The sequence below is a fragment of the Dipteris shenzhenensis genome, chromosome 31 (genome assembly GCF_047967505.1).
Source record: "Dipteris shenzhenensis isolate YYH24624 ecotype China chromosome 31, Dip_SZ_1.0, whole genome shotgun sequence".
In the NCBI taxonomy this organism is placed as follows: Eukaryota; Viridiplantae; Streptophyta; class Polypodiopsida; order Gleicheniales; family Dipteridaceae; genus Dipteris; species Dipteris shenzhenensis.
In genome coordinates this window covers 9,797,194-9,809,741 of record NC_141626.1, presented here as the reverse complement: position 1 = coordinate 9,809,741, position 12,548 = coordinate 9,797,194, and the positions used below count along the sequence as shown (strand labels likewise).

At 47.0% G+C, this 12,548-nt stretch overlaps 1 protein-coding gene across 2 annotated transcripts in view; it reads right to left on the bottom strand.

Annotated features, from left to right (window-relative positions):
• The window catches only part of LOC147881005 (cilia- and flagella-associated protein 99-like), a 70,914-nt gene that overhangs the window by 42,263 nt on the left and 16,103 nt on the right, over nt 1–12,548 (bottom strand). The gene's annotated exons all lie outside the window — the stretch shown is intronic.

Sequence of the window (12,548 nt, the reverse complement as noted above, 5' to 3'; positions counted from 1 at the left end):
CAGACATTGACCACATATTGACAGGTGTTGACCACATATTGACCATGTGTCAACACATGTCAACCACATGACATCAAGCGTTGATCACATGTCAATCATGCATGACACATGTCAACCACAGGTTCATCTAGGAGTATCATACCCAAGGTGACCATGCATTGACATACGTCAACCACAGGTCAACCAGGAGTACCATGTCCAAGGTGATCTCATCGAAAGCTACGCACATGGAGGGTGAGCTCCGCACATGGAGCAGTCAGGAGTATTTACAGTTGCACATGGTGAAGACATGTACAGTGGTTTAGTGGTGCAGTGATCCAGCTCACATGCACATGGACTATTTACACCACCTTGGCTTGAAGACGCTGGCGAGTCTGGAAGTCGTTGGAGCCATCAAGAGAGCCCGTGGCGCAACGGCTATCCTCAACAACTAAGAAGATAGAAGGATCATTGAGCATTCGGCGTTCTGCATTGGAGAAAGAAAGAAAGAAAGTTTATTAAAGTCTTCGGAAGACCGATGAGTCTATGAGACTGCGAAAAAACCTGAATACAATGAGCTGTGGTAGTGGAGCTACTGAACGAGCATCCACACCAATGCAGAATGCAATAAAAGTACTAAGTCCTAAGTACAACAACATAGTCATATCCTGACTATATATGTATATCAATCTCAGCATCATCGTCGGCATCATCATCATAACCATCATCATCATCATCGTCAGCAACAGGACATCAGGATGGATGAGGTTGTGGAAGCGGAGGCATGAGGTCACTAATAGAACGCTGTCGCCCCCTCAAGGGTGCAGTCCTGGTACGTCTCCTAGTCGTAGCTCTGCATCTAACCAAGGCCATTGTGACCCCCATTGGTCGGGCTCTAACCCTAAACAAGGAGGGGATGTCCCCAAGTGTGATTTGTGAGTCAACCCTGTGTATGAGCTGCCGGGTCACAGGCTCCAGGTCACGATCATGTCGAGGTCTCGCCTCATGGGGGTCCATGTGATCTGGTTGAAAGAACTCCGTGATAGAGCTCTGAGAGGTATCAGTCAAGGGAGAAGTCTGCTCCTGTCTCCATGCTCGGAGTATCCTATCTCAATGTCTGAGCATCTCATGAATGAAACCAGCCAAACATCGATGGTCTGGCAGTTCCAGGTCTCTTCACACAGACTTCGTATCGAGAGCGGCCGAGCAGAGCGGTTACCTAGGGAGAGGTGCATATGCACACTATGTGACATGCAGGAGGTTGAGACAGAGGGGCATTTCATCTTCAGGTGTCCTGTTTACTATGAGGTCCGAGGGCGTTTCTACTGCCTCTTCAAAGATAGTTATGGGATGTTGGCTTTTGTCCTCTCCTACTGATAATGGGCACCCTTGTTTGACCCCGATAGTGCTCATGATCTCGTCTATCCATCCAGATCCTGTCCAGACTCTGCCTAAAACTCGCTCGTAAAGTGCCATGACAGCCCAAATGATCTCCTGGTCGTAACCCAGACCCTGTAGGCGTCGTATGAGATGGGCTCCCGGAACGGTGTCAAATGCTTTGCAGAAGTTCACAAAGCAACAGTAAACCCTCTGCTTCCGTGCCCTCACCTCCTCGATGATACATTTGAGTGCAAGAATGTGGTCCATGGTCCCATGATCCCGCCTGAAACCAACCTGTCCCACTACTCTGAGTCCTCAATACTCCGTAAATCTGCTGACCTCAGAATCAAGTACCGATCCATAAATCTTGGACATGACATGTCCAATCATAATGATCCTGTAGTTCTCCGGGTTCAGGGGATCCCTTGCCTTGTGGATGGGTGAGACAGTGTTGATGGTCTAGGTGCATGGAAACCCCAAGCAAACGGCTTCATTAGAGGGAGGTTAATTCCATATGCAATGAACTCAGTGCATAGTCCCTCATGATCCTTCGCTCGGCCATTATGAAGTTTCATTACAGCATCCTTTACCCCTCCCCCTAGTGAAAAGGGTGCAGGATGTGGGGCGTGGCATATGTGATAGGTTAGGGGCTGGCTGATTTGGGATATTATAGAGTGTGCATGCATAATCGGACCACACCTGAGTGTCAGTGAGTGGTGGGGTGGAACGTCCCTCTAGAAATCTCAGCTAGAAGTCCTTAGAGTTGTTACTGAACAAAATGTTCAGTAGCTCCTCCTCATTCCGACGCACGAAGTCAAGTTTGATCCTACGTACTAGACGGTGGTACTCGCATAGCGTCGCTGATTCGCTCGAAAGGCTGTTTTTTGTTTCGAATCTGAGCTGATGGTGTAAAGGCTTATAATCATCATCGTACCAGCTATTACAAGGTACGATCCCAGGAGGTGGTGGACGGGTGGATCGGGTGGTGTGGGGAAAGGCGTGAAGAGTAGCCTCGTGTAGTGAGCGAGTGACTAGGGTAGCACGGTCTTCTAGTAAGGGTATAAAGTCAATGTATGCGAGAAGAATGTACAGACGACCAGAGTAAGTAGGTGAGTGATCGTGATCAAAGCGTATATCATGGTAAGTGGAGTAAGAGCACAACAGGGTAGAAAGTGTGTGCGGCGGGGAGTAGAAATGCTAAAGAAAAGATAGGTATGGTCAGCCCCTCGAGGGAGAGGTGCTATGGTAAAGTCAGTGATGTGAGATGTGAAGGCAGGGGATCCCATGATGTAGTCCACAACATTGAAGCCTCCCCCATGTGGAAAGCAATTAAAGCCACCTGATGCGCGCCATCTGTCAAGACCATTATAGATAATGAGATCATGCATCCTGCCGAGGTCTAATAGGGCCTGCCCATAAGATGTGAGCGGTCCTAGTCTGTCAGCCGAAACTCATAGCATACCTGCCTCCTCAAGGTCGATGTCTGGTAGTAGAGTGGAATCATCCCTGAAGTTGAGGAGTGGTGCCTGACGAGCGCCTGTTCTCGCATTGAAGTCCCCAACTAGGAGGACTTCCCCACGGCTAGAGAAGTCAATGATGGACTGATAAAGAGTAGCAAATGGGGATGTCTCATCCTCCCCTCGAATATCTCTGGCAAAGCGAGAGGTCTCAGGGGGGGAAGTAGCAAACTACAATAAACAAATCCCGGCTATCCATGTGTCGGATCCGAATCTAGAGAAACCTGAAGTGTGGATCTCTCTGCTTCACTGAGACTGTGACTCCTCCTGATCCTCAAACCCCTCCTGTATCCCTCGTCTCATCTTTGTAGGAAGACTCCCATGTATACCCGCTGACTGCTAGTAGTGGGTGCTTTGGACTCTGATGTGTCTCTATATAAAAGACTATGTTGTGACCTGTATAGGATTCCGAGAATTTCCCTGGTTCTGACCATAAGGTACCATTACAGTTCCAAATAGTACAGGATAGGGTCTCGGATGTCTGAGTCTCATAGGCCCCGCCTCCCTATGCGAGAGGAGAGGTGGGTGCCCGACGGGGGCCTATAAGGAGTCGTCCATCTCGTAGTACTCCCCACTTCCTCTATTTGCAAGCCTAATCCCGTTGCTACAACAAGAAACACCTCTCCTCAACCTGTAGTGGAGTGAGGTCCTCGTCCATGGAGATCGCTAACTGGTCTCGTAAGGCTGACCTACGACGTAAAGCCGAAAGTCATGCCTGGGCGTCATGGAACCGGATGATAAGGGGCTGCTCTCAGTTGGGGTCCCTCCCAACCCGCCATGCTCTCTCAATCCTGTGCTCAGTCACCCCTAGGGTAGTGGTCATGAAGACCTGCGCATTTGTCATCGGGGTAGCCTCAGTGCGGGGAATCCCACGTACTCTGATGTTGAGAGCCTTGCTCGCTCTCTGCTGCTGCTCTAGGAGGGTAGCTGAAATGATTACCCTTGCAAGTTCCCATTTGGCTACGTCGACCCATCTGGACGTCTCCTCAATGGCAGATTGCATGCTCGCAATCTGTGCCTCCACAACTGGGGTGCTCCCTGGGACTGTACGTACAGTAGTGACCTCCTGTCGGTGGAGCTGTGAGATCTCCTATCTAAGCCCCTGAATAAGATCAGCCTGGACTCGGATAGCCTGAGACTGCTCCTGTATGTCTTCACTATTTACTTTTGCAACGGTAGTACCTGCAACATATGCAGTACCATCTATCTCCACTATGGCTACATCAGTAGTAACTGCACTAGTGTGGTCTCCTACACGAGGTGTTTTCTCATCAACCACTCCACTATATGTCGCCATGGTACCCACATTGAATGCTGCTCGGTTGGGAGGCCCTTCAACTCTTCCTCCCACTTCAGCTTCCGAGGTGAGTGCGTGGCCCCAAGTCCTGGAGAAAAAGCCAGACTTCTTGAGTTACTCAACAAAGTCCATGTGAAGACTCAGAAGTTCAAAGGTCACCTACATGAGGATGCGGAAGCTCATGTGATGAAATTTCTCACCGCATGCAAATCCAAAGGTGTGGAGAATGAGCATGCCTTTCTACACATCTTCCTTCGTCATTGGAGGATTTAGCCGATGAATGGTATAGCCAATTTCCGGCTGACCATTTTCAAACTAGGACATCTCTAAGGGAGGAGTTTTTCTGGACTTTCAAATTGGAAAAGTTTGAACATATGATTTTCTAGGAGTTGTCCACTGGCACCATGAAGCCTGGGGAAAGCATCTCTGAGATGTACAGAAGGATGAGGGTCTTGGTGGTGGCGAAGATGTCTGTGCCACCTAATGATGCTATCAGGAAGGGGTGGTTTTTGAAAGCATTACTCCCTACGACAGAAGTGTGACGGGAGCATGTGGGAGGCGGGAAGCAAGTAGGTTGGATCAACTAGCTCTGATACCACATGTAGGAACAAGAATGGAGATGGATTGTGAACACAAGAGCACAAGAAGTGAACACAAGCGAATTCCAACTGAAATGTTGAATCAAATAAGTACAAGTACTTGGTATAGATAGTCCAAGTACTAACCTCCTTCTCCTTCTATTCCATCTCCCTTTCTCTTCTATTCTTCTCTTCTTTTCTTCTCTTCTCTGTCTCTAAGAGATCCCTTCCCCTCGACTGTGGATCAAGCGACGGGGCTTGGCCACTCCTGAATGACGCTCCTTCCTGAATGTCGAAGCTCCTTCTTGAATGACGCTCTCCTGAATGTCGAAGCTCCTTCCTTCTCACCGTATCTTCCTGACACATCTGACTGAATGTCGAAGCTCCTTCCTTCTCAATGTATCTTCCTTCGGCAGACTGTGGCTCTCTCTCTCTCTCAAATTGCCGTTGGATGGACAAAAGCAGTAGAGCCTAATCCGCCTTCACAGCCACCCTCATCCACGTTTAAAACACCCGAACAACACAATCACAAGGCAAACGGCATTCATTGAAACTCCTTGTCTCTACACACCTCTAGATACAACTCATACTCTGACCACATTTCCACTAAAAGCCAGACAACCTCAGAAAGAAAACTAGTGGACTACATAGCCCAACATAATGCTCCTACTGACTGAGCTCAAGCTCACAAAGCATTCAGATTCTTACTGCATCCAATCCCACAACTCACCGGACAACCACCCACAAATGACCACGGTCAGAAATCTTATCATGTCTTCCCAAGATCAACATCAAGTACCAGAAATGATGCAGCCCACCATTTTACTAAGCAATAGCTCATAGTCAACCACGTACAAGCCCACACAAAAGACACCTCAAGCAAAGACTTCGGCCTCTTTAATCTCATGCAAGCCCAACCACATTCTTGTTGCAGCTCACGCTTTCTCAGACCAAGGTACTCCAGCTTCTATACGTGATTGTCCACCCCATTCTCTCAGCCCACTCCTTCAATCGGTACACAAACTACTAGCAGCTTCTCCAAGCTTGCTCTCTGAACACACACATCTTCTGTCGTTCAAGTTCCCCAAGCCTCTGCACTCGATATCCCAGTCCCATCACGTGAACACAGTCACCACTGCCTCAATAGAACTCGTGCTCTGGTATCACATCTATGGCATAAAATAACTCTCTGGGCCATTTGCTGCGAGGATGAATAGTTCTGCTGCTACCTCGTCTGTGATCTGCAAGATTAGTATCCACCTGTCTTCAGTGAAGGAGTTTCTAACCATCACCTATTGAGAGTCTCTTGGTACTATTATTTCTTCCATATCCATGCTCATCTCAAAGACTAGAAACATCTCTTTGCTGCAGATTTGGACAGCCCACCAAACTGCTTCCTTTTCTGCTACTACTCTGCAAAAAAACCCTATAAAACATCTCTCCCTGATGCCCACAACTATCACACAACAAATCAGGTCTGTTTTTACAGATTTTAGCAATCCTCCTGAGGCAAACTCACTTCTGCAACTCCTATCTTCTCAGGACACAGTAGCCACATACTTTTGCTGATAAAATTCAGACAAAAACTCCTGTTTTTTGCATTTTTTCCCCTTCCAGACATCATATTCCAGCAAATCCAAACAACAGGCAGCAAAAAACAGCAAATCTGAAATCGATTTCACTTTTTCCTGCAGTTCCTATGCCTGCTACTGACCAGGGACTCTCTTCATGAAGTCGCCCTGCTTCCTGCTGCACCAGCATGCAAAATTCAGCCACCTACCTGGCAAAAATTCAGGTCGCCCTGCTGTTTTACACTTCCTGGCTCTGTTTCAACTCTGCTTCCTGATTCCTCTGCCTCCCTCCTGCTCTTTTCTCACTTCCGGCACCTGTTTTCAGCAAAATCTCACTGTTCACCTTACCTAACACCCAAGAGCAGCAAATTTCAGCAACTTCCCACGATGGAATTGCTCTCCCTGCCAAGTACTTGCTGTCCACAGCCTCCACACTGCAAGTCCAGCACTCTCTGCTCGAAAACCTCACTCCAGGCTCTCCTGCAAGCTGCTCTGGTTCTGGTTCTTGCTCCCTTCTACTACGAGGTCCCTCCTTCCATATCGGCAGCCACCCCTCTCAAGCATCATTCGAGACGGCCTTTCTCTCTCCCTCCTAGTATCCTCGCCTCTCAGCTCGCCATAGCATCCCTCTTCCAGAATCCCCTCCGCCACTTCCTCTTTCCTTCTTCGGTCCTCCCGATTCTCCCTCGAGCTCACGATCACCTCCCCCTCAATCCTCCAGAAGCCTCCAGCTCCTTTTTTACGTAGACACCTCATGCATGCCTTTTTATTATAGCCACGTCATCCCATGCTTTTTACCACTCCAAGGATTTCCACAATTTCGTACACCAAGGCACTTAAGCACATATTCATTGACTATGTACACACAAATGCATGCCACCAGTCATTTAGCCTTTAATTGCCCACCGTCCATTCACATATGATGAACACAATCCCGACCCTAGATACCATGAAGTGCTCAAAAGCTGCTTACACAAAATCTGATTGAACGCCAGCAAACACACACACAGGTTGAACATCACACATGTTCATATGTACAAGACAAGTTTTTGGTTTTCAAAAATCTTCACACACCTTTAGCAACCCCTTCTCTTCTGCTGTGACATTCATGTCCAGCAGCTAAAGAAAAACATTAGCAAACCACCTGGATGAAAACTAAAGCAAGCTTGTACTCTATGCCTCTGCTTTCCTCCTCCCGGATCAAAAGGATAACTTTGAACCCTCCACTGCCAGATATGCATAATCCACCATCCCCCTGGATCAAATGGAATCAGCAATACACCAAATTGATGTAGCCACCAACTCCTTCCATATACCCACATCTTCACTAAGCCTCCAGAATCCCATATCTTATCCTGCCAAGACATTACACAACTCCACCGGCTATTAGCTATCACACTTGCATCATGAGTCTTGCTTAGCTTCACATGAGCTACATCTTTTGAGGTCACTATCTCTCACACAGATCTCACGGGCACAACCAGCTCATAATCTGTGATTAGGGACTTCTCAGCATACCCTATTGTCTCAACATTGTAAGCTGCAAAACTTAACCCATCACATGAATTATCAAGATCACCCAGAAGCAAACAAACATCCTTCCCACTTGAAGAATGCTCAAACATATCAGCACGCTCTTTCTTGTCATTGCCAACCACACATGCAAAATCCACAAGGGTATCATCAAGTAAAGCATCTAGCTGATCATCAACCACACTATCACTTCCATCCTGCTCAACATGCATACTGGTGTTTTCATTCTCTTTCGAAGAGATCAATGCTAACATATCATCCAGTGCATCATCAAGAACACAATCCAGCTCATCCTTTGAATCACCATCATCCTGTAAACACTGAATCTTAACCTCATCATACTCATCACAGTTTGCATGCTCACAATCAACACTTGCTAGTCCCACCCAAACTAAGTGTTTTAACTGTAGGTCTTTCACTTTATCAGTAATAGCCACATCAGCTTCATCTCTGTCAGACATGATTGAGCTCTCATCCTCATTGCTAGTTTCACCTCTTTCTTCCTCACCTGCTGAACCTGAAATCTCAGCCTATTCGGTATGCACAATCACAGTGTCAACCACTAACCGATTGCATTCAGCCATCATATGCACATCATCACCACACAACACTGGAGCATGATCATCATCTACACACACAGACTTATCCTTAGCTGCCTTTAATGGGCTCTCAACATTTCTGCCATCTGTGGCAACAACCCCTTCTTTCGGGCTCTCCTCTGCCATCTCACATAGAACTAGTTGAGCTACACCCTCCTCCATAGCAACTGACAAGCCTCCATTCATAAGTGTAACGATTTCTAGCTCCCCTACATCATCAACTCTATATGCATCCAGTTCCTTCAACAGTGAAGACAACTGACTCTCTTCCTCTGATGAGATGCTCTCTTGCTCTGTCTCACTCAAAAAATCTATCTCTTCATCTGTCACTGTCTCCTCAGGTTCCTCTTCCAATTCCAGCCTACAGCTCATCACATAATCTAGTATTCTCCTTGCACCAACTGAACTTCCTTCTTCTCCATCCATAGCCTCTCTCATGTTATTTTGACCTCTGCTTCTTCCTGCAGTCTCCATCCGGTTGAGTGTTTTCATCAGCTCCACAGCTTCATGCAAATCCTTTTTTAGGGAATCATCCTACATAGGAACAGACACCGGCTCTCTCTCTACATATGCCTTGATCATTTCTGGGCTTCTAACCAGGGTTTTAGGCTCCTCTTGCATACCAAGCTGCCTCAGTCTCTTGACTTTCCACTCCTTCTCTCTGGCCACTCTGACATCCTCAAAACTATCAATATTCCTCAACTCCACCTTCAGATGAAGTGAAGGCTTTAGACCAGCCACAAACCGGTCTCTCTTTATCATTTGCGGGGGTACTTCAGGAATCAAAGCCTCACACCATAGACTCCACAGTCTACCAAACTCTGTCATATACTAATCCACATCCTGACTATCCTTTTGCTGAATTTCGCACAACTCCCTCCATATTTCATTAGGGCTCCTGCATTGTGCAAACCGTGCAAGAAAAGCTGCTCTCACCACTGTATACTCCGGATTTTGCTGCTGAGGATGAATAGTTCTGAAGGCAACAACTTGAGTCTGCAACCATGCTTTTGCATCTCCCTGCAAACAATAATTCAAGATCTGAAACAAAATCTCAGGGGTTGCCCTATCTTTTATAAGTGCTGTAAATTCCATCTTTTCTAAGAATCTCACTGCATTCTCATATGGCATCCCCCAAAACTCTGGAAAGTCCTGTGCCATCTCTCTCAGCTCTTCAATACTTCAATTGACTGCACAACTTCACACTTGTAAACTGAAGTGCACAGTCCTCCGTGGAGGCACCAAAACGTGGATGGACAAAAGCAGTAGAGCCTAATCCGCCTTCACAGCCACCCTCATCCACGTTTAAAACACCCGAACAACACAATCACAAGGCAAACGGCATTCATTGAAACTCCTTGTCTCTACACACCTCTAGATACAACTCATACTCTGACCACATTTCCACTGAAAGCCAGACAACCTCAGAAAGAAAACTAGTGGACTACATAGCCCAACATAATGCTCCTACTGACTGAGCTCAAGCTCACAAAGCATTCAGATTCATACTGCATCCAATCCCACAACTCACCGGACAACCACCCACAAATGACCACGGTCAGAAATCTTATCATGTCTTCCCGAGATCAACATCAAGTACCAAAAATAATGCAGCCCGCCATTTTACTAAGCAATAGCTCATAGTCCATTTTACTAAGCAATAGCTCATAGTCAACCACGTACAAGCCCACACAAAAGACACCTCAAGCAAAGACTTCAGCCTCTTTAATCTCATGCAAGCCCAACCACATTCTTGTTGCAGCTCATGCTTTCTCAGACCAAGGTACTCCAGCTTCTATACGTGATTGTCCACCCCATTCTCTCAGCCCACTCCTTCAATCGGTACACGAACTGCTAGCAGCTTCTCCAAGCTTGCTCTCTGAACACACACATCTTCTGCCGTTCAAGTTCTCCAAGCCTCTGCACTCGATATCCCACTCCCATCACGTGAACACAGTCACCACTCCCTCAGTAGAACTCGTGCTCTGGTATCACATCTATGGCATAAAATAACTCTCTGGGCCATTTGCTGCGAGGATGAATAGTTCTGCTGCTACCTCGTCTGTGATCTGCAAGATTAGTATCCACCTGTCTTCAGTGACGGAGTTTCTAACCATCACCTATTGAGAGTCTCTTGGTACTATTATTGCTTCCATATCCATGCTCATCTCAAAGACTAGAAACATCTCTTTGCTGCAGATTTGGACAGCCCACCAAACTGCTTCCTTTTCTGCTACTGCTCTGCAAAAAAACCCTATAAAACATCTCTCCCTGATGCCCACAACTATCACACAACAAATCAGGTCTGTTTTTACAGATTTTAGCAATCCTCCTGAGGCAAACTCACTTCTGCAACTCCTATCTTCTCAGGACACAGTAGCAACATACTTTTGCTGATAAAATTCAGACAAAAACTCCTGTTTTTTGCATTTTCCCCCCTTCCAGACATCATATTCCAGCAAATCCAAACAACAGGCAGCAAAAAACAGCAAATCTGAAATCGATTTCACTTTTTCCTGCAGTTCCTACGCCTGCTACTGACCAGGGACTCTCTTCATGAAGTCGCCCTGCTTCCTGCTGCACCAGCATGCAAAATTCAGCCACCTACCTGGCAAAAATTCAGGTCGCCCTGCTGTTTTACACTTCCTGGCTCTGTTTCAACTCTGCTTCCTGATTCCTCTGCCTCCCTCCTGCTCTTTTCTCACTTCTGGCACCTGTTTTCAGCAAAATATCACTGTTCACCTTACCTGACACCCAAGAGCAGCAAATTTCAGCAACTTCCCACGATGGAATTGCTCTCCCTGCCAAGTACTTGCTGTCCACAGCCTCCACACTGCAAGTCCAGCACTCTCTGCTCGAAAAACTCACTCCAGGCTCTCCTGCAAGCTGCTCTGGTTCTGGTTCTTGCTCCCTTCTACTACGAGGTCCCTCCTTCCATATCGGCAGCCACTCCTCTCAAGCATCATTCGAGACGGCCTTTCTCTCTCCCTCCTAGTATCCTCGCCTCTCAGCTCGCCATAGCATCCCTCTTCCAGAATCCCCTCCGCCACCTCCTCTTTCCTTCTTCGGTCCTCCCGATTCTCCCTCGAGCTCACGATCACCTCCCCCTCAATCCTCCAGAAGCCTCCAGCTCCTTTTTTACGTAGACACCTCATGCATGCCTTTTTATTATAGCCACGTCATCCCATGCTTTTTACCACTCTCCAAGGATTTCCACAATTTCATACACCAAGGCACTTAAGCACATATTCATTGACTATGTGCACACAAATGCATGCCACCAGTCATTTAGCCTTTAATTGCCCACCGTCCATTCACATATGATGAACACAATCCCGACCCTGGATACCATGAAGTGTTCAAAAGCTGCTTGCACAAAATCTGATTGAACGCCAGCAAACACACACACAGGTTGAACATCACACATGTTCATATGTACAAGACAAGTTTGAGGTTTTCAAAAATCTTCACACACCGTCACGAGACTTCTCAGATTAGTGGCACCTATGAAGCAAAGTGACTTACGGTTGTTGGCTGGCCGACTTGGAAGCTGGTTGGGATCGCTCTTGTTCTCCTAGCGCTTCTCCTTGGGTCTTTGGTAGCTCATTTCAATCTTGTTAAGCGGAGGTTTCTCTTCATTCCTGCCCTTGCGCAAAGGCGGTTATACCAAAGGCGACGGTTTGGGAGCGGAGATCGTCGAGACTTCTGTTCTGGTGTACACAGTCTTCTCTGCTGTAAGAGTAATCCCTCAGCGACGTCTCTTTCTCTCTGGTTGAGGTCAGTGTTTGCCTTTGCTTTGCACCTGCTAGAGTTTATGCTCTCTCTTTCTCTCTGGTTGTGGAAACATACATGGCTGCTCTTAATGAAGGGGATGCCACACCAGAGATCGCAAATGAGGCTGAATTTCACACACCGGGAAAGACACAAAAAATCCCCAAGTTTCGTATCCGGAAAGGCAGAGAATGGACGCTCTCTCCAAGCTCAAAGAGATTGGGAAAAACCCCGAAGATGAATGATGAAGTAGTATATAATGAGATGTACAAATTGGTAAGAGTAGAGATGAGCACCATGCGGGAGGAAATTATGCAAGAAGT